Here is a 23,727-nt window from a genome sequence, read left to right on the forward strand (position 1 = left end):
GCAAAAGAGAGAGTATAAGTGCATTTAGGAATTCCTCAGACCTTGCTTTCAGCTCTGCTTTTACATATTGACCCTCTGGGGCACATCATTCAAATTTCACACAGTTTGCCAGCTCCAGGAAAGTTTTGGTCAGTTTTGGTGCTCAGCTTTGGTCAGTTTTGGTGCTCAGCTCAGCCTTGGCTGAATGAAATTCTCCATTCTGTTGTTGTTCCATCCTGTGTTTGTTTTCTGACATTTCACCCCTGAAGTGCTTGTTTCTATACATAGGTTCTTAAAACATTGTGTGAAGAGATACATCCAGAACTATTCTTTTTCTCCCAGAGAGTACTGAGTTTCTGTTGGCAGACATAACCAGAATTATTGCTGATTTGTGCTGACTCATAATGCAGTTGCTGTCATGGGTTAACAGATGCAGAACTGCCATTTTTATTTCACATATAAATAATTTCATGGACAGCTTTAACTGAGTTTTTCCTTTAGACTTTTATGGAAGTTTAATTTTCAGAAAGCAGTCTCCATGCAACCATATTCTGCAGTGTAATTAAGGCTAAGTTGCTGTATTTAATTTAATTAGTCCAATTTATTTTCCCACTGGATTATTTGAGTGTAGGATCAGATGAAGGCAGAGGAAATAGCCAGATTTTGCCATTTTCAACTGCTCTACCTTTCTAAGAAGTTTACATTGCCAGACTATCCCTCCTTCTCACTGTTATGAACACCACACCTGGAGGCACTGAACTGCCAGCTAGAAAAGCTCTTTGGGACTTAGTGGGGTTGTATACAAGGTCGGGTGGATTAAGAGCAGCCAAATCAAGAGAGGAGAAGTTAATTGTTATAACAATTGGTTATATTGTCTTCAAGCTATGAACTTTCCACCCTGTAAACTGCCCTCTTAGTCTTTACTTCTGCTTGCCCTTAGAGAATTTGTTTCCTGAAAATTGAAATAGTTTTGTTTATGTGCAAAATGAAATAAGTTGAAAATGGTACATGTTACATGTAGACCTCACTGCCAATAAAACCAATCACTGCCATCTCATTCAGTCTAATTTTACTGCCACAGGCATGAATGCAGCAAGATAATATTCAAATATAGCTGTTCAAAAACATTTCTAGAGAGTTTGTTTTTCCACTGGATTTTGAAAGTGGTATTGGAAGACCAGAATAGTTTAGCCACCATTTAGCACCTCTTTCACTTAAAAAAATAGCTTATTATGGTCGACTCTATATCTGTAGTTTTTCATTTTAAGAACCTTTCTGGAATCAAGTTCTGTTTATTATCCCTATTAGAAGCAACACTCACATACTTAAAAATTGAGACTGCCTCATGAATGAAGAAGTCATGTGAGAGCAAGATAAATAAATCAGTTCAAAATAGGTTGGTTTGTAAACTATTGCAGCAGAACAGCTGGGCTTTGCACAAATATTATGTTAGAAGTTATGTTAGAATCTTGCTGCTTTCTAGACCAGCAAATGAAGTTCTGAGCATTGTATTTGTAGAGTCAGGCAATCAAAACCTCTTACCCTTTGAGAGATAAAATTGTATTATGACTGAATGAAAGTGATGAAATAATTTATAAATATATAAAAATGGAATTTGCAATGACTTTTAAGGACAACATTTTTTACCTGTCTGTATGAGTGGACAGTGGACCTCAGGCAGTGGACAGTGACTCCAGGCAGATATCCAAAGGTTTAACATGACAGTAAATATTTTGAATATCATAACTAGGTAAAAGTTTATTCATTTTCCCACTGCTTTTTTTTTTTAATGAACCTACACAAAACTGCTTTTATCTATGCATTAATAAATGTTTGTTGATAAAACTGAAGAATATTAGAAGCCTGTTGGTAACTGAAAGTATCTAACCTTCAGTATTCACAGTGATGTTTTTGGAGCTTCTGGATATCTAGTGGGATGTCCTATTTTTCATCTTACAATTGCAATACTATCTTTTTATCTAATTTGACATTTGTATTTGATCTTTAGAGACATTACTCCTTCTCCTTTTAGGATGTGCACTGTTTTATTTGACCTCCCTTGGAAATTATTCCCAAAGTCTCTAAGTCTAAGGAAGACCTATAAAATGAGTTTTCCTTTTTTGCAGTAAAGAAAGCACTTTGTTGTGATTTCCAGCATTGCATTTAGACATCTGACATCTATGAGCAATGATTAGTTTGGCTTGTCTCAGGTATTTATGTTGCATTTATATTGGCCTTGCTGAAGGCAACACTAATCACTGTATGAGTCTCCTTTGTGAATTCCTGTTGAAGTGGAACTTATTTATACAGTAATTCATGATGTCAGCTGTCAGTCCTGTAAAAATCCTAATTTCTGAGTCATTTTGTCATGGTTTGACACTGGCACAATGCCAGTGCCCCCATGAGAATACCCTCTCCCTGGTTTCTGCTGTGAGATGTGACCAGGAATAAGCAAAGCAGGCTTCCACTTAGGAAAAGAAATTTACTAACTAAACTAAAGGGAAAGGGGGAAAAAAAACAAACCACACAAGGAAAATGAAAACTTCACAAATACATCTCCTCCCCACCAAATTCCCAATACAATACATCCCCCAAATCATCGACTCTCAGTCTGGCACCACCCTTCAGAATACTCAATCCTCAGTTCATCGAGAGGAGAAGGAGTCCTTCTTGTGCCAATGGTGACCTCTTCCTTTCATGTCCAGTACTCTCACCACTGAACACTCACCAGAGCTGCTTCTAGGGTCGACTTTTAAGGATGCTTCGTCCCACTCCAAAAAGGCACAGTCTCTCCTTTGGGACATCTGTCCCCCCCATATTTTTTACCCCCTGGGGCCGAGGGGTACCCACACAGAACCCTCTTGGTCCTGAGGCATTGCCTCCCCCTAGAATGCAGTCCCTGTATCACAAGGAAACATGGCTCTGTCCATGGCTACACAAAAAGAGTCCAGCATAAGCTGCTCCATCATCTCTTCCACTTGAGCTCTTCTCTATTTCTCTTGTGGCCCATTTCCTCTCATCTCATCTCTATCTCTCTTCTCATTCAGCTCCAGGAGGATTAGCATTTGTAAAGTTTACGTCATCCAAGCAAAGGGGTAAAAATCTGAGGCTCTGTCTGTCCGGAACTCCCACGGCTGCCCTGCCAGGCACCTTCTCGCCCCCCCCCCTCCCCCCCCCCCCCCTTTGCCTTCTCAGCCGGCCACTATTAAATTTCAAGGTGGCACAAGCACAGGCTCTCTCTCTGTCTCTCCTGGCGGAGCGGGGGGTGGCTGCCCGATGCCTCTCAGTGCTCCTCCACCCTTCCATCCTGCAGGGGCCTTCCCCTCCCTTCTGTCCAGGCCCCGGCCTACCTCACCCGGCCGCATGGCTGCCCCTGCCCCGCCCAGCCCGCAGCCGGGCAGGGGAGCTCTGAACCCTTCACTGACCGGAACCCAAGAGAGCCTCCCAGGGCAGAGCCCTGCTTTTAACCCCATGTTCTCAGAGGCGGATCCAATGTCCCAATGGCCACATTAGGTGCCAATATTAAAATCTGAGCGCCAATTGGCCTGACCACAGCATCCCAGAAAACATATTTCCTGTCAAACCACCACACATTTACATAGCCTACTTTTAGTGGCTGCTAAACAAGCTTTTCAAAGATCATGCCGGAGAAGCAGCTCTGCATATCCTGTAAGTGCACTCAGTGAAGGTGTGGGGAGGGTGATGTGTGTATGCTGGTGAAATGGAGTTAGAAGCATTTTTAATATTAAGGCTCAAAATCAGCTACTGATTTCTCAGACAACACTGAACACTAGGCCTCTGAAATTCAGCTGGAGAAAGGGCACATTGAAGTTTCTTTGCACATGTGTTGAGCTGGGTGTAAAGGCTGTTGCACCTGCCTTAACTGATGAGAGGTAACTCAGTAGTGTCCCTACCAGAAGTCCACTTCAGAGAAATAGTTAGAATTCACAGTGAGACTTTCTGGCACAGCAGAGGCCATTAAGTTTCATGCAGGGTATTTGTGAAAGGCTTGAGTATTTAGGACTGGCATTTGCATTCCATTTCACAGCTGGAGACTGAGGTGCTGTTTCACCAGCTGCAAAGTGACCAGGTGGAATATACACTCCAATGATCCCAGAAATGAGCTGTGCTTCCCAGTGCCCATGGAGGTGTCAAAAAAAAGACCAAGAGTGTCCTTCCTCCCTTGACTTAAAAATTGGTGAAATAGATGGCAAAGGAGGTGTTTCTTATGGTGAGGTGGAATGGGACATTAACACCCATGTTGCTAATGATGGATGGGAGCTCTTTTTGGCTGCTGGTGTCCTTATCAGTGAAGATCTTGGAAATGGTGACTTCCTAAATGTGTCAGTCCCTTCCCAGAGGTGGGCAAGGCCAGTCCTGTCTAATGTATTTACCAATAACCTGCACAAGGTGATTGAGTCACCCTTAGTTCACAGACAACACCCAGCTGGGTGTAGATCTGCTGGAGGGCAGGAAGGCTCTGCAGAGGGATCTGCTGGATCCATGAACTAAGTCCAATGGTCTGAGGTTCCACAAAGCCAGGTGCTGGCTCCTGCCCTTGGGTCACCATGATGTCCAGATTTCAGAACTCTTCCAGATTCCAGAACTCTGCCACACAGCTGTGGGCAGAGGGTCCATGTTGTCTCTTTGTAACCCTTCAAGTGTCCTCTGAAAACTGACTGGGTGTGTCCTTGATCCCCTTGTCCAGATCATCAGTGAAGACATTAAACAGGACTGGCCCCAGAGCTGAGCCCTGGGGACCCCACTGGTGCGGGCCCCACCCGGATGTGGCTCCATTCCCCACCAGCTCAGTTTTATACCCAGTGAAGCACGGCCCACCCAGGCTGTGAGCAGCCGGTGTCCCCAGGAGAATGTGTGGGAGACAGTCTCAAAGGCTTTCTAAAGTCCAGGGAAACGCATCCACAGCCTTTCCTTCATCTGCTGATGGGATCACCCTGCCACAGAAGGAGCTGGGTGGGTCAAGCAAGACCTAAACCCATGCCTGATGGGCTTGATCCCTTGGGTGTTATGCACAGGCCTCGTGATCATATCCAAGATGGTGTGTTCCATGACCTTCTCTGGCATGGAGGCCAGGCTGACAGGCCTGTAGCTCCCCAGATCCTCCTTGTGGCCCTTCTTGTGACTGGGTGTCACAGTAGCTGAACTCGAGTTGTCCAGGACCTCCAAGTGGTGGAACGTGGCTCAGTGAGCACTTCCTCCAGCTCTCTCAGTCCCCTTGGGTGGATCCCTTCTGGCCCTGTAGACTTGAGTGTGTCTCAGTGGTGTAGCAGTCACTGACTATTTCCCCTTGGATTATGGAGCCTTATTTTTCTCCTCCTTTCTGTCTTCCACATTACCCAGCTGGATATCCTGAGTATAACTGGTCTCACTCAAAGACTGAAGCAGAGAAGGCATTAAGTACCTCAGCCTTTCCCTCATTCTTTGCCATTCTGTTTCCTCCTACATTCAGTAAAGGGTGGAGATTTCTCTCAGTTCTCGTTTTGTTGCTGCTCTATAAAAACATTTTTTGTTATCTTTTACAGCAGCAGCCAGATTAAGGCAGGGCTTTGGCCTTTCTAATTTTCTTCATGAGAAATATCATGACTCGCTTTTAGTCCTCCTGAATTGCCTGTCCCTTCTTCCAAAGAGGATAAACTCTCTTCTGGAGTTCTAGCCAAAACTCTTTGTTCAACCAGCTCATCTTTTTGGCTCCATGGTCCTAAGACAAGAGCTAATTCATGTCTAACCAATGCAGAGGTGTGGTTTATCTGCACCTGTGTTATAGCTACCTTCAACAAGTGTGAATCCAGCTATCCAGTGTCATTTATCATCCTTTAAATATCACCTGTGCCACCAAAATCCGGCAAACCACAGAGGGCGAATTTGTCAATAACTGAATAAATGTGTACTGCTCACTGTTCAGGATGTTGGATAGGATGATGCAGACTTTGAGAGTGGAATTCCCATTGTTAAAATAAAAAGGCTAGAGATTTGAAGCTGAGCTTCTGGTAAAACTAGTTGTTAAAACCAAAAGATAGGCTGGGTAGCTGAACCACAGGTTGTGTGGCCAACCACAGACCAGGAATGAGCTGCTTCCAAAGCACCAGAACTGTCTGTCATTCCTCAGCAAGCAAAATCAAATCTCTGCAAGGGCTGGGGCAACTGTCTGTAACACCGTGCTCAGGACAGGCATCACAGCAGCTGAGCCATTTTGGTTACTCACACAAAAACCAGAAGGATGTGAAAGACATGAGGAGATAATCCACTCAGGAATCTCAAAAACTCCCTTTTTAGTTCAGTTTCTGGTGTTTTCCCAAAGCTAGTAAGTTTCTGTGCTTTGGATTTTTTGGCCCTAGAAGTATGATTTGAGTTGACTGCATCTTTCCTTTTCCCATTCCATTTTCATCTTCCATGTTGCTAAGAGGTTTCCATGGCAATTCTTATATTGGATTAAGGAAGTCGGGCTCTCTGGTCTGGCTGAAGCCAGCATGTACAGCTCTGCTGCATGTGAACGACACAGACATGCTGAAACCTATCATCAACTGATGTCAGTTACAAAAGATTATATCATATCAGCAGGCTGCAGGGAAATAGAAAGCAAAATGCTACTTCTATGATCCTCTGCAAACATAGATTCATTGATTTTGTTGGAACTACACTAATTTTCACTGTTTGAGAACTCAGCCCCAACAAATTGCACTTGTCACAGTAATTCCATGGAAAGCAACATAATTAACATTGCCTGCATTGAAAACACCACTGTGCATTGATGCCAGAAAACATCAATTCAATTTCTCATTGCCCTAGAACTGGAGACACTCTGAATGGCATTCTTTCTCTTTATAATAACCAATATTCATATTTGCCTGCATGGCCTCTCATTGTGACTTGTAAACTATTTCAAACAGCTCAATAATTACAGTTCTGCTGCAGAACTATTATGCCTTGGGTGGGACTGATGTTTTTCAAAAAGAATAAATGAGTTATGATAAGGCTATCAATTACATCCGGAAAGGGTAGTAAAATGCAAATAATTGTCTCATTGTGTTTAGAGGTTAATTTATTATCCCAAGCTATTTTATTGATTCAGCTTACAAAGATGTGGCTCTGGCAGTGTGTACCTTCATGCAAGGACACCCTGGATATAGAACCCCCACCCTGCACTTGTCTGGAGCCACATCTCAGGGCTGGGCTGCAGAGACAATGTCTGGAGATGCAGTTTTCCTGTTCAGGGTGTGCTCTCTCACCTGAAGGAGGGGTGTTTCTCTTTTGTTGTACAGAAAGCTGTTAATCAGAAACTGAAACATCACCAGGAATCTAAGTTCCTCCAGCCAGTCTGTCTAAATTCACTGCACACCTGGTCCAGCTTCAGAAAAGGCTCAGTCAAGAAAACTTCATATTTTGAGGTTATAAACTATCTCTAATAATCCGCAAATAGCAACAGTGCTATGTGCTTAATCTAAACCAGCCAGTTCTAACTTGCCCAGGAAATATACACACATTCTAGGGGATAAAAATGTTTAAATACTGCTTAAATAAACTATGACTTAAAAAATCTGAAAGTTTTCCAAAGTCACTGTATGTTTGAAGTCTTTAAGCTAAAAAAAAACAACAAAAAACCAAACCAAACCAAAACAAAAATCCAGACAAAAATCCACATTAATCCCTAGTATTACCATCCATCTTGAGGATTTCTCTCTGTCCATGCCTGGTGGGGAAAATCAGTGGTTTTGGTGTTGCTGGTGGTGCGTCAGAAGGTCAAAGGAGTGCATGTTCCATCACTGTGTTTATGACTGAAAGTTGTATCATCTCCTGCTGCCTTACAGGGCACCCCCTTCATTGGGACACGCAGGCAGGCAGTTTCTCAGCCCATAGAACTAAATATTTATTTGTGGGCAGTCTTACAGTTGTCACAGTGAGATTAAGGCTTGCCCAGCTGATGGGATCCTAGTTTTAGCTTTCTACCAATTATGAAAGGGTAAAAGGAATGGTTGGGCTGGTTTGGATTTCTTTCCAGAGCTCTAATCTAAAACACGGTAGTGCAGCTGGGGAGAGAGTACTCAACACAAATGATCAGATCAGCTGCTTTCCTGGAAAATATTTGAAGCCCTGGCTCTACCTGCTGGAACAGTGGGAAATGACATGCACCAAGAGGCTGGTTGGAGAACCATCCTGCTTTGTATCATGTATTTCCTTCTAGGATCCACAATTTAGTTTCTGTCTGTCATGGCAGAAATTTTCAGTACATTTTTGGGGTTATGTGGCATGAGACTTGAGATCTGTCTGTCCCTTTCCCTGCTGGAAATTTGTGTGCTGGGCTACAAACTGGCCTTTCTCAAGAGAACTAAATGGGGACATCTGTTAATTAATACCAGGGCCTGCTCTGGTATTAATCTCTTTTGAAGTTTCTGGTACTGGCTGATTAAGATGAGCTTAGTCACTGGCCTATTTTCTGATGAATACTAAACTTAAAAAAAAATGGGGAGGTGGCTTATGGATAACACTTTCAGGAGCATCCAGGTGAGTTAGGCACTTCTGAACACTGCATGCAGTGCCACTAAGTTTCTGTGAAGGCAACCACAGCCAAGAGTCAAAGTGAGCCCTTTGACATTTATACAGTACCCTGATTTTCATTGGTTCTTTAATATTTTGTTGATTTGTTTTGATTTTGTTTGTGCATGGGTTTTTGGAAAAGCTTTGTACTTCATATCAGTCAGGTTAAATTTAGCCCTATTATAGAATGAATTTTTTCCAGGATTTATGCTATATTTTTTATTTCTATAGCACTTCCATCTAATATTCTCAGTTCTGCTTTGCAGCATTAACAAGCTAAGTCATACTGTTGATGCAATCATTTCTATTATTCTCTTTCTGTTGCACAGATCGCTAGCAATATCTTCCAAAGCTGGCCAAAACAGTCAGTTATTTCAAAAAGAACTGATGAAAAAATAGATTTTTTAAAAATATCTTCAAGTCATTTGTGGGGCTTTGTTAAGATATATTTTGGTTCTACAAACTTATTTTCTATTCCAAATGCTTATATTTGTAATCAACATCATTTATAAGAGTGCAAAGGATCTTTAACAGGATGCTTTTTGGTTTATGTTTCTTGAAAGAAACAAATTAATTTGCTTCTGCTCTTCCTATTTTGTCCTTTGTCAAAAACACTGGAACATTACAACTATAATGTTGAGAAAATGTTTAAAAATACATGAAGGGGAGCATCTATGAAGAAAGCCATTTAAAAATCCTCATCTGTGTTGTGACACATGCTTTTTGAAGAGCAGCAGAGGGAATGGTTGCCTGGTCCGTGCAGCACTGGGCAGAGTGATTGGGTCACTGTGACAGTGCCAAGCTCAACACACCAGGAGGCAGCACCTTTGTACTCCTGGAGCCCTCCCCTGGTGTTAGTGGAGTGTTTTCCTCCTGGATATTCAACAGGAATTCTACTAGGGTGAGTTGTGCTGGTCATGGAGCTTGGCTGGACACAAGGCAGGTGTGCACTGCCAGCAGAGACATCCTGACAGTCACCTCTCATAAGAGACAGCTTCGAGAACCCAACCACAGTACTTTTTCCACCCAAAATGACATGAAATTGTGCCTGTAAGATACCAGAACACACATGTGCATGCACATGTCCTTCTCTATCCACACACAAAAAATGTAGCAGACAACAGATTTCTGATATCTCTCCAAGGCTGAACATGGAACAAGAACTCTCCAACCTACAGCATGGCTCAGGTTAGAAGGGACCACAGTGGGGCAGCTGGTCCCACCTCCCTGCTCCAGCAGGGCCATCCCACAGCACAGAGCACAGGATTGTGTCCAGAGGGGTCTGGAATATCTCCAGTGAGGAGACTCCACACCCTCTCTGGACAATCTGTTCAGTGCTCGGTCGCTGTCCAGGACAGAAGTTCTGCCTCCTATCCAGGTGGAACCTCCTGGGCTCAGTCCCTGCCCGTTCCTCTGGTGCCATTGCTGGGCCCCTGGAGCAGAGCCTGGGCCCTGCTCAGAGCCCTCCCTGCAGGCAGGGACACCCAGGGCTGAGGGCCCCTCTCAGCTGGGGCTCCTCTCCAGGCTGGACAGCCCCAGCTCCCTCAGCCTTTCCCTGCCAGAGATGCTCCAGGCCCTAAATCATCTCTGCAGCCTCCACTGGCCCCACTCCAGGAGTTCCATGTCCCTGCTGTCCTAAGGAGCCCAGAGCTGGATGCAGCACTGCAGATGTGTCACACAGGGCTGGGAAGAGGGGCAGGATCACTCCCTGACCTGCTGACAATGCTCTTCTTAATGCACCCACGATCCCAATGGACTTCGCTTTCCAAAGCCCCAGGACAGATTTATCCAGCCCATATGACCCATACACCTGCTTCTCCTTATGAGATGGCAAAAACCCCAAGAACTCTTCAGAGCTGCTTCTTCTGCATGTGTTGCTACTGCAGCATAAAACCAGGAACTAAATCTGATCTGAAAGTGAAATGGGGCTTCAAAAAAGACTTAGAAACCTCTCTTTTATTTCTTATCCAGCTGGCTGGTGGGTTTATCACAAAGGAGAATTGAACTGCATGTCAAAAAGGACAGTTAATGGAAGTTGGAAGGATACAGTGAGTATTTTTTTCACATAGTTAATTATTATAATACATTAAATATTTGGGTTGCTGCAGCAAAAGCTCTTCCAATGATGCAAATCAATCAGCATCTGACACTATAATTCTAGAATATCTTTTTAGACATTTTCTATGTACTCTGTGCAGCCATGCAAGACAAAAGCATATTTTTTTTCTATACTGTTAGTTGCAAGCTTATACAATTCTGAGGACTAGACCATTGTGCTGAGAAGAAACAAGGGATGCAGTCTCATGATGAAGGAATTTCAAAGAGTAGTTTTCTCTTTTTAATCTGGAATGGGCATCCATCAAAGGCAAGTGATGGATCTGGAGTGAGGCTGTGAGCTGGTTTATGTGGTGTCTCTGCTAGAGGGAATCATCTTCTGCACCAGGAAAGGGGCTTTTAGCTTTTGCTTGACATCACTCCACTTCCTTGTTACAGTGGCCAAACTGAAGCTCTTCTCCAAGGTTTCCACATCCAGTGAAATCTGGCCCTTTGAAATCTGTAACAAATCTCTCCCACAGATAACTCTCCCAAGACCTGCAAGGTTGGCTTCTCTTGCCGAGAGAGAGCCTCCAGCTTCCTTTAGGAACATCTCTCTGGTATTTTTTTCCTTCTGCTTCTCCTTGAGTGTATCTGCGAATAGAATTGGACCAATACTGCACATATAATGTATGACTGGTCCCTGACAATTTCAATTGCAGGATCCTTAGAGGGACATAAAAAGTGGTCTTAAAAATAATCTTTTTTTTTTTTTGTTAAGATCACTCAAAAATTAAAAAAGAAAATTTCCAGCCAGAACAAGCTATTAAATTTTCATAATTTTATGCAAAATTATTGAAACTCTTGGCTCTCAGTGCAGGCTTTTCCACTGGAAGACTCTTCTTGTCTTGAAATTAGGAATTTCAATGTGAAAAAACATGTTAATGCACCATGAAAGAGAGGTGCAAAATACTGCCTGCCCATGGTTCTCTCTACCTCGCCTTCAGTGGCAGCAATTTAAAAATAATAAAGGAATTTTTTGGGAAGTAGTCTATTAGAGTGGAAACATTCTCTGATTGCCATGGAGGCTAATAACAGGAAAGGGCTGTTTTGTTTTTCTTGGCTGTCTGAAACCGCAGATCCCTTCAGACATCTTTATTGCTCTACAGGAAGCAATAATGGTAATTTGAGGGTGAATGGATAACACCACTCATGGGTGTAGAGCTGCAAAGTTCCCAGGATAAAGACATAAATAAACAAGTGGAAATGTGGGAGATGGTAAGATCTCAGTTTGCAACCTGGGAAGGGGAGCATGCTGATAAACCCATCTGAAGTACTGGTAGGACACACCAACTTATATTTTAAAAACTCTGTGCACATGGTGAGATTACCAAGAAAGAAAACCACAGATCTTTGGTATCAAAACCACTGAATATTGCAGGGCTTCAGTAACATCAAGTGACAGAATTCTTGAAACCTTTGGAAACAAACAAACCAAAAAAATCAGTTTTCTGAGGTCAAAAGCATTGGAACAAAAGTTAAGCATCTGATCACGTTCGGGGGTCTGGAACACACTACTGCCTTATTTTTTTTGTTGTAAATGGGAACTTTCCAAGTGAAGATGGGAGTATAGGTGGGATCAGTACTGCCTGGTGGGGTTTTGACCAAAACCAAGGTTCAATATGTCTGTTTTCATAATGCCACTTCTCCATGTCAGGCAGTACAAGCTCACAGATTTGTAAGGAGAAAACCTGAACAAATGCAGACAGAAGGCAGCGTGGAAAACACTCTTTAAGATGGGAACCATGTTCTCAGAAAGCTTCATCCTGACCTTAGACCTGTTCAAGTTCATGACTGAGTCCTCTGAAACTTCTGTGCATCAGGTAAGCATGAAGGTAAATAATGTGTAGGTGGAAACACCTTATCAACCAGGAGAGGCTGGTGGAAGACATAGGAGCTGAGTTGTGTTCTACATCTTTGTTTGCACATAACAGCACCATTCTCTGAGGGAAGAAAAAGGCTTTAATTTCTTTTTGAGCAGGTTATTTTGAAGCAGCTGTGAGACTGCCTGGTGTGTCTGTTTCAACATTGCTGAAATTTCAGTGCCTCACATTAGAATTAAAAGTGACCCTCCATTATTGAGGAGTCAAGGACTGGAATAGGAAATCAAAGAGTTCCCCTTTCTGCTAGCAGGGAAACATGCTTTTTCATTTAGAGGAAACAGGAGGAGGGAATTGGGTTTCCATAGTGATTCATGAGGAAAGGACATGGTTACCTGGAAACACGACTGCTCCCATCCACTGAAAAAGCCTTTCTTATATTTGTTTATTGGTGAGAGATCAAAGCCAGCTCTTCACTCACACAGGAGTCGGGAGGTTGGACCCAGAGCCAGGTGCTCTGCATCTGATTTGAGCACAAGCAAGTAGAGGGAGACACTGAAAACTTTCAACAGGAACTCTACCAGCTAGAAATTATTATTTTTGTTTGTAAATCAAGTCTTTATTGTCGAAGGCTTTAGCAAAGTGGTCACTAATTTGGAATGATTGCTGCAGTCACTGCCATCTGCGGCTGCGTGAGAGCCATGACAGCATTTCATACAGTCAGGCAGCTGTACCTGGGGAGGAAAATCTATCTTGAGCATTCTCAGTTGTACTCTACAGACATTTACAGAGCCCACATGCCAGCTGCTCCTCTCCTCATGACCCTTCCCTCCTTGAACCAGGGGTTTGGTGGGTCCTTCACTTCTCCAAGCAGAAGAATCAAGGAAGTGAGATTTTGAAAGACTCCAGCGGGGATCTAAGGGAATAACTGGAACTTCTGTTGTCTGTGAGTTGCAAGTACTACCCAAGCATGTGAGTCAGTGCAGGCAGGCAGCCAGAACAACCACAAAACTGCAGCTCAAATGCAAAGAGTCAATTTATTTCATTACCTTTGTCACCAGAAAATCCCACAGCTGCACCTGAGTGGAAAGTGGAAATGCTGGCACTGATGGGCTCAGTCCATCCCAGCTGTTGGTACCCATTTACCAAGGACGAGTTGTTTTCCACCATGTGGTGACCTCCCTGTTCTTTTTATGATCTCTGAGCTTTGATCTGCTCTCTTCTGAAACAGGGAGCTCAGGCATATCTGTGAGAGGGCCTCTGAGCCTCTCCAAACACCTGTGTTAGGTTTACAGAGAGATTCTGCTTCCCAAAGCAGCCAGAGCCTGAACAGCAATCAGCACAATGAATGGGGTTTCCCACACTTTTCCTCCCGGTCTTAGCATTCCCAGCTGCAAGGTCACTCAGCAAACCTACCATAGTCCTCATTCTTCCAGTTTTACCCTTTTCCTCACAACACCAAGCATGATTACCTTCACAAAGGATTTCATACAAAGCACAGAAATATTTCTAGAGATCTTGGCAAGACTGCTGGATGTTCAAGAAAACATGGGTTTACAGCTAAACCTCTAGACTATACCTCAGCTTCTAACTTTTTCATAAAGCTGTTCAAGCACAGTCCTTGAAATACCTTAGTCTATTTAGGGAACTTCCTTCCTCTGTTAGAGACAATAAACTGTGCTGCTTTTCAGAATAAAGTCTTTCTTTCAGAACAAAATAATAAAAAAAGGAAAGGATCAGGCAGATACCTATTTCCATAAACTCCTTCTAAAAAAGCTGCAGACAAGAAGTGAAATTAGAACTGCAGACATAAACCTCTGATCAGTCACACAAAGGGTCATCAGAACACTCTGGAGGGAAAGCACTCAAGCACTGTTTGGCTAAAGAAAATAGGCTCAAAATCTGTGCCTCAAAAGCTTGTTTTGATATTTCTTGCTGTGAATTTTAAGCAAAATACTTAAAATTCAAATGAGTGAGTTTGTATCTCTTTTCTAATGTTATTGCCTAAGCCATGCTTGGAGGGTTGGTTGCTGTGGTACCATGAGCTCCAGCATAAGGGGGGTGATCAGAGCTTGGCCATAGGGGGCTGTAGGGTGCTGTAGGATCTGATCCCCTCTGCTCACATGAGGGGTGTTTTATCCATGGGTGTCACAGGAGACCCTAAAAGTCCTTCCAGTCTAGTGTTTCCTTGAAATTCTGCTATCATCTTTCAGCGTGGCAGTGAAGGTATGGAAAGTGGAATAATGACTTTAAGTCTTATAAACTGGAAAGGAGCAGGAATACAGGTCCTGCTGTGAGTGAGTGAGTGCTTCACCCATAGTATGATGGAGCTGCATCCACACTCTGTGCCTTCAAAGAAAGGTCAAACCCTTTATCAGCACTCAAAGGAAAAGTGAGAGGCACTGGAGAAAATGATGGGTCGTGCATCCTGCCCTTACCCAGGTACTTATCTGTGGATATTCATCTGTGTCCATATCTGAAGAGAAAAAGGGTTTTACGCATATGCCTCTTGAAGGTGTTCCCCATTAGTTTTCTGCAGGTTCTGTCACAGAATGTGCTTGAATCCTGGGCATGCACTTGCTTCATTGTCTTGGGCCCTTACACAGGGAACTTCATCTCTTAATGCAGCCTTGGTAATTCCTTCTGCAGCCAGGCACCAAAAGTCCCTGCTCAGAGCCAGCTTTAAACTTATATGCTGCAAAACTGCAGAGGTGGATGTCTCTGCTTTGTCTCAAAGGCACCAATCTACAATATCTTTCTTGACCACATTTCTAGCCTCCAGCACATATTCTGCCTTGCTTCTGGCAGCTGTTTCTTTCCCATGCTAGAAAGAACTCAACCTAAAGAATAAGAGGGGTACAGTGAAAGATCCTGGCTGAGATCTGAGGAATGCTCAAACCTGAGAGTGCTATTGCCATTTTATGACCAATACAAAGATGAAGTGGTAGTTAGGCACCTACTTGCCCTACAAATACCTAATTCATATTTTGGATCCCAATAAAAACCTCAAAAAAATCAGCCTAATATCTGTATTTCTTCTATTTATTTTAACAAAAACCTCCACAAGGCATAAAAAGAGACCCCCTCACTCTGTGTTCATTAAATAATAGGGAAAAAATAGGAAAAACTCTCCAGGGCCCCATTAGTAAGTTAGGATTCTGAGCAGAGATAAAAGATGCCTCCTGCATTTCATCCCTAACTCCTGGGTCTTTGTTAGGCTGTTGCTTAGGGATCAAGTAATTAAGTTGTTTGCACATCTCCGCAGAGACCCTAACTCAGGGTCAGTATTCAATAAAAGCATGGCAGTAATGAAGGCCCAAGAATTTTGAAGCCTTGGGGCATAAGGTGATTTACCCAAGGTCCCACGGAAGTGTAGTCAAAGAAGAGGCTGTTGCACCTGTGACTACAATCCCACTGTGCCACATGCTCCCAGGGTGAGGCCCCAGTCCTGACCTGTTACACTGGTTACCAGTTCCTTGTAGAAACATAAATGTGTGGCCCAGAGCTTTACACATGCTGGTTTTCTTTATGATACTCAATTTAGTCATGGGAGAACAGCAAAGTTCTTGAAAAATGTTGCCCCATAATTCACTGGTCTTCAGAGGAAAATGACCCTGAGAAATGGGAGAAAAATGGTATAGCTTAAGGAAAGAAGCAGCAGTTCAGAAAATGGGGCTGAAAAAAGGCAGCAGCTGCGCAGCAGGGTAAGGGACCTTTCCAGTCTGGGAAACAACCCCCCTACCACCACCACCAAGCATCATTCAGTGTGTAGTCAGAAACAGAAGCCAAGCACTGGGAATCTTGTAAAGGGATAAGATTCCAGATTTGAACAGGCAGGTGGAAGAAAGGAGGTGTCTACTTAATTTTCAGCTTATCCCTTCAAAACTCTGTCAGCCCATGGGTGGCTGAGACCATGGGGAGCTGCAGCCACTAGTGCTGACTACATGGTCTCATCTCCTTTGAGGAAATATTTAGGGTCATCTTGTGTTTTTCAGTGTTCTCATTCTCTGGGAGCCAGGCCATGCAAATTGTGCTTAACATTAGCTTTAATGCCAGTTCTTGTCAGTTCAGTTAAATGAGGAAAGAAGGTAAGCCTGTGATGGTGAGCTGGTTTCACCTGGGATACTGTTTGCCTCAGGGTCTAATTTCAGAATCAGCCTTAATTCAAGATCTTCTCTTTGATAGCTGATTTTGAAATCCTTCTGAAACAAACAAAAAAACCCCAAACAAACAAGTATCTATCTGGCTGTATAATGAAGAAAATTAGTCAGATTGAGCTCTGGAGCACTTATAACTTACTGCTCTGTTAGACAGTTTTCTGGTAGTTTACAAGAGCTCCTTTAACCTATAATTATTTACTTATTTGTTTGTTTGTTTGTTTGTTTATTAAGAAAAACTCCACCACACAATATGTCTCAGACATATCCTTATGGCAATCACTTTCCTAGAATGACTTTATGCTCCAAAATGGAAATATTTCCATTTATCTGCTTAAAGATATGCTTAAGTGCAAACCTTCCACAATTCCTTTTCTTTTGGCAGAGATAAAAAAGGTTTTAGGTTGAGTACCAACAGTACTTATTCATACATATATATATACACTATTACATATTTATTTGTAGGTGTCTATTTGTGCCTTAGGAAGTTGGTCTCCTAAATAGTTACTTTAGTACCCTAATAAGCTTAAAAACCTTGTTAACCTTCCATCACTGTAAACAAAGGATGTTATTTTCTTTAACTATTTTTGCTTCCACTATCACCCAAAAAGAGAGTACTTTGTTCTTGTTCTTTGTTCACTTTGTATGTGGGAAGTATGTGCTACTCCTAGTTTGTTTCTGCATTCTTCCAGAGTCACTGCAACTCAGTGATAAGGATGCCATTTATTTTGAATTTATTCAGTTTACTGTTGAGTCATAGCTGGGGTTTGATTTTTCTTCCAGTGAGGCAAATTGGCATTAGATTTGGATTCAAAAAACCACAGGTTCTTAGAAAAATAAGTAACCCCAAGAACTTTGACAATTTCTACAGGCCCCACCACTGCTAAGTGTGTAACTCTGCAGTAACCGTGTCTGAAAGCTTTGGGCAGGTACAGCCACTGAAGTCATTACTGTCACTCAGACCCTTTGGAGCTAGCACAAGAAAATTCCCTGTTCATCAGTTCCTGAAGGTGTTATCTGCTAATCAATTCCCTCAGCACAATGTCAGGCTTTGAATTCAGTCCCTGGTCCCTCTTTCTTTTCATATCAGGCAGCAGCACAGCACTGGGGTGCAGAGAGGATGTGCATGGAGCAGAGTACATGGGGTACAAAAGGGCATCCCAGATGTTTGAGCACAGGAAAATGGAATTTATTCTTTCAGCTGGTGGCTAATGAAAAAAAAAAAAAAAAAGGAAAGTTATATTTCTCTCCATCTGAATAGAAGAACACAAAGAAACTTGAGGTAAAATGTCCAAAGCTGCATCTTTGAGGTGTTTCACAAAGAAATAGAAAGACATTTTGTAAGAGGTCTTACTGTTGATGTAGTCCAGGATTCTCTCTGCAATATCTTCTTCAGCTCCAGCCATCCATTTTGCTGAGCACTAATTCCTCTTTCCTCAGGAACATCCCCACTATTTGTATTGATTCATGAGACATCAAATCAGCAGCTGCTGCAGCAGACTGAATAATTAGAGCAGCATAAACAGGCACTTCCTCCCTGATCCATATTTATGGAACAGTCAATCTTCAGACCTCCTTAAAAGGCTTGTGTTCCTAAGCAGGAGGGATTGCAGTGCCTGCACTGCCTTCAGAGGTATGTGGACTTTGCCAACACCCACTTTGTAGGCTCAACCTACTCCTGACAAAGCTCCTTACACTTTGAACCCCAAAGTGATCTTTTAGTCCATCTTTGACGTGGGCAGCTTCTGCCTTGAGCTGACGTGGTAGTGTTTTAGGGAGACACACCTCTAAGTATCTGTTATGTGGAGAAGATGTGCTGCACAACAGAGCAGCTGCAGCAAAGCGAGGAACCAGATCTGTAGAGAGGTGAGCAGAGTAGGATGGTCTAGGATTCACTGGAAACTACGGTATATTTTAGGTGTTTATCTGCCACTATCTGCTCTGAACCTGAATTCCATGCTTCTTGCAAGCACTGGTAACACCCCTGAGTTCCATTACCTCTTTACAGACAGGATGCAGACAAGAATAATGTCAGATCAGCAGCAGCCATTAGCACGTTGCTAATGCCTTCCTGCACTTTTCCTTATACAGAGATAGCTGGATTTGTTCCTCTTTCCTAGCTTTGTCGGAGCACAGTGCAAGGCTCCAGGGTGCCACAGAATTATCAAAAGGCAGCCAAGGTTTGTTGAGTGGTCACAGATCTTTTATAACACAGCAACTTCATGGTTCTTTCTCTTCTGAAAATTCTGAACAAATATTAATTAAGGAAAATTTCCTTTTTACAGTGCAATAAGCTAGAAGCAGAGGGGCAGGCCCTGATCTCTGCTCTGTGTGACCAGGGACAGGACCTGAGGGAATGACTGGAGCTGGGTCAGGAGAGGGTTAGGTTGGATATCAGGAAAAATTTCTTCCCCCAGAGGGTGGTGAGGCACTGAACAGACTCCCCAGGAATGGTCACAGCCCGGAGACTGTCCGAGCTCCAGGAGCATTTGGACAGCGCTCTCAGGTACAGGGTGGCATTTTTGGGGTGTCTGTGCAGGGAGAGGAGATGGACTGGATCATCCTTGTGGGCCCCTTCTAGCTCAGGATATTCTGTGATATGTGGTTTTGATAGATTGTCCTCATAAGCACATTTTTCTGCTTTTGTTATTCACATAATTTACAGTTCCCCAATGAGCAGACTGCCATAAGTAATGAAAGAAAAGATGCTCAAGTGTGCTGTGTAAGTGTTGCACAAAAGAAGAAGGGGGAGTGGGGAAGGGCAACCTGAAAAAAATATCCAGATGTAATCAGAACAGAGTGGTGGTTTTGATATGGTATCAGTAATTCCTCTTATTTTGAGAAGGTATTCAGATGTAATCAGGCTCCATGCCACAGAGAATCAGAACTAATAACTGATGCAGGCTGGGGATATAATATTGTCAGGGTCTCTTTTGTCTGTTAAGTGTGAGGAGAGCCTTACAGAGCTGGCAAAGGCTTTGAAAGGTCAGAGTACCCTGGAGATAAAAACTACCTACTTGAAACTGATGAACTTTCCTTCTTACTTTTTGTATAAGAGTTTACTTTCCTTATAATCCATTTAGCCCCTCCACTTTCTGTAAAAAACCTGCTCTTGTTAAATACTGAGATGGAACATTCCTGAAAATCTTGTTTATGTGAGGGTGATTTCAAGGACTGGATTTGTGATTGTACTCAGATCTGCCCACTAAAGCACTGATGACTCCGAGTCATTAGTCAGAGCTTCTGCGGTCTCACACCTGACACCTGTGACTCTCAATTACTTCTAGAGAGCAAAACACTGTCATTAAATGGTTTCAAAGATCTTGATTTGACACCATTTTTACAAACATGAAAATTGACAATAGAAATAAATGTGAAGAAGCAAATTTCATGTTCTGTTTCTCACATTATTTGAGGCTTTTGGTGGGTTCAGTTCTGCTCCATCCCATTCTGCAGCTACAGCAGCTGTTATTTAGGAGAGCCTAAAATCCCAAGAGAAATCAGGGATTTCCCTCAGTTGATTCCAGCCTATCAGAATATTGACAGGTCAAGTTAGAAACAGAGAAATCACGTATTCCATATTCTGTTGCTTATATAATGATTGTTTTCCATGCTCTTTTGACCATTCCCGCTAGCACTGCTGAATCACCTTCATTCCTTCAAAGTGATGTTAAATAAAGTGAATGAGAGAAAAGTGGATGATGAGAGGTGGAACAAGAATGTGAGAGAAAGAAGAATCAATTCAATTAATAATGGATGACAAGTAGGAGTAAAAAAGAAGCTTTGCAGTTGCAAGAGACATCAGATTCAGAAAACAGCCTGAAGAGGAATAATGGGGATACCAGGCCATGTAAAATATGATTATGTTGCTCTAATCTAGAGAAAGCAAACAACAATAGAACTTGGAAAGTAAGGTTCAGAATATTACTTTGGCCTTCTACCACAGAGCTCTGCAGGAAAGGACATGGAACTGGGCAAGAGAAGACACTGGCAAAACCTCCTGGAGCTGTTGTTGGTTTGCTGGGAGAGACAAAGTAAGTCTTTTACCTTTTCACCAAGTGGATTTCCTGAGAAAATGAAGTTTGCACAGCTCTGTGGCCTTTGCCTGACAGCTCAGGAATTTCCTTGGCCATTTTCCAGCATGGTGACAGAGAGGAGACTAGAAAGATGCTGCATACCCTAAAGTTTCATGAAGGCAGTTTTGTTGTGTTGTGTTGTGTTGTGCTGCATTGTGCTGTGTTGTGTTGTGTCAAAGAAAATCCTACCACTCCAGCCTCTGATTGAATACCCAAGTATGATTTCAATGCCAGAGAAGAAACCAGTTATTACAGACAGATGTTAAGGAGTAGCCACCCACAGAAGTATTTTTTCTTTCTATCCTTAATTTTCATCCACCTATCCTTCTTATCTAGATTTTGAGTCCACTGAGACACCTGATTGCTGTTTTATCTTTAGACCACAGCATTGCTGGGAGCCCCAGTTTGCCCAGATCTTCCCTGTGATGCATCTCATAACACAAAACTATGTTCACCTCACCCAAGTAAGAGTATAATTTCCCTAAAAAATAACAGTATTTATAGAAAACACACAGCACAAGAAACAAACACACCAAAACCTTGAAGTGAGAAATAGAAAGAATTCTAAGTATTCATGAGTGACACTGTCTCCCAAATTCATTTCACAGATGTGGCAATTGTGTCCAAATAATTTAGCACACCTTGAAAGCCTGTTGACCTGCCTGCTCCATGACTTCATCCACAGTGCTCAGTGTTGTGCTATTGTAAAAACTGTGTGAAAATCAAATGTATAAGTCTGTCCTTATTAGAATTAAACAGCCATCCCTGGAGGTAATTGAAGGGCTGGTATGGGCATTCTGCATTTCCTTCACAGATCTAGGAACTGGGCTAGTGATATAGTGATGTAAGGACAATTTTGAAAACCAAAATAGATTAATTGAAAGGTAAGGAAGTGATAGACTAAGAAGAGAAGTTCACCCTTACCATAATTTTATGATTTCCTGTTCATTAAGTACAAATTTGAACACTGACTAATAAATCACACTGTTGTTAAGTCAGATGATTTTAGCATTAATTAATTAACTGTAAAGTTATATCTACTTCAATTTCAATGGAATTTAACTCAGAATCAACTGAATATTTTTTTACTGAAGCCTTCTCATGGCACTAGTGGGAACAAGAAGTGCCCTGGGTTTGTTTGTTTATTTTTAAGAGAAAGTTATTGAGTCATATTTAAAACATAGTGCATTGTTTTTAAGTCCAGCTGAAGGACAGGATTTCAGTTAAGAATACCATAAAAAATACCCCTCATAATCCTGAAAGTATTTCAACACAAGTATTACCTAAGACAGCACTGATCTTCAGCTGTGCAAAATCTCTTCATACCTCATAGGAAGATGATTCTAGAAAAGATTTTTTTAGTTTGATAGAAGAAACATTTTAGTATTCGCCTTTAAACAACTCAGTTCACTTTTCAATTCTCATAAAACTAATTTTTACTGAAAGAAAAGAATCTGTAATTTTGATCATATGTTGTTTGTTCCTCTGTAAGAGAGAGGTTGAGCATTTGCCTGAACAGCAAAGCTTTTCTGCAGCTGAATTGTAGAACTGTAAACTATTCCTTTAAATGTGGAGACAAATCAAGGGTATCATCACATGGAAGAGAAAGAGGGTTAATAGTTTGCCATGAAGCACTTTGGAACATCTAAACTGGATGAGTTTGACATCTACTGAGTGATATCATTAAGCACAGAGTTATTGCAGGATTATTTGATTTAAAAGTTCTCACTGCACAATTTAGCTTTCCATAAAATAATTTATATGGATGAATTGAAGGCAAAGACTACCCATATTGGTGCCATAAAACACTGGATCCCCTTAGCACATGCACTACACAGTTGAACAATAAAGTTCTATCCTTGAACAGGATCAGTGAATAATGCCGCAAGTGTTTCAATTGTTTGCCATAAATTGAAAGATTCAGTAACTGAATGAAGTCGATGTCGTTTAGCTGCTACCTTTTTTACACATCTATTCTGAATCATGAAAATAATGGTTTCTGGCTAAGCTTCATCAAGTTGAAAGCAAAACTGCCTCTCCCATTTTTTCCCCTATCCATCAAAATACCTGTGCATGGCAAATTATAAGTGCTATGCTTCACATTCTTGGAGTTTATGTGGCTTTAGTGGATGTCACAGTAAATAGTGAATGCACATAAATCCTTTTGTTCTAAAGGGGTTTAGCAGAAGAAAATTGAGTGTTTTACAGAGGAAATTTTTACAGGCAACTTGATTTGGGGCAATTCCAACTATTCTAAGGAAAAGACTCAAATGAAAGAATGTGACAGAACTATGCAGCTATCAGGCCTTTTGCTGTCAACCTTAGTAATTACAAAAATCTTACTTTCTCCTTAACGCTGTCACAAACATGAACCACTGTAAACATAAAGTTAATTTGGCATGTTCTGGGTCATCAGGAGATATTACTCAGCAACGCTTTTAGCACTTCAATGAAGTGCACTGAATTTTATTGAGCCTCATTTCTCTCAAGGGCATAGAATCACAGAACCATTGGGTTGGAAAAGATCTCCAAGATCACCGAGTTCACCCTGAGACTGATCAATGCCCACCTTGTCACCCAGCCAGAACACTGAGTGTCACGTCCACTTGTTCCTTGGACACCTCCAGAGATGGAGATCCCACCCCCTCCCTGGGCAGCCCCTTTCAATACCTGAGCACCCTTTCCGTGAAGAAATTCCTTCTGATGTCCAACCTGAACCTGCCCTGGCACAGCTTGAGGTGATTTCCTCTCATCCTGTCCCTTATTCCCTGGGAGCAGAGCCCAATCCCCCACAGCTGTCCCCTCCTGTCAGGGAGTTGTGCAGAGCCAGAAGGGCCCCCCTGAGCCTCCTTTTCTCCAGACTGAGCCCCCCCAGCTCCCTCAGCCCCTCCTGGTGCTCCAGCCCCTTCCCCAGCTCCGTTCCCTTCTCTGGACACGCTCCAGCCCCTCAATGTCCATTTCCTGTCCTGAGGTTCCCAGAAGTGCCCCAGGATCTGAGGTGTGGCCCCAGCAGTGCCAGCCCAGGGCACAGTCACTGCCCTGGCCCTG

This window comes from Agelaius tricolor, unplaced genomic scaffold (assembly GCF_023055355.1).
Source record: "Agelaius tricolor isolate 1412-34295 unplaced genomic scaffold, bAgeTri1.0.p SCAF_74, whole genome shotgun sequence".
NCBI lineage: Eukaryota > Metazoa > Chordata > Aves > Passeriformes > Icteridae > Agelaius > Agelaius tricolor.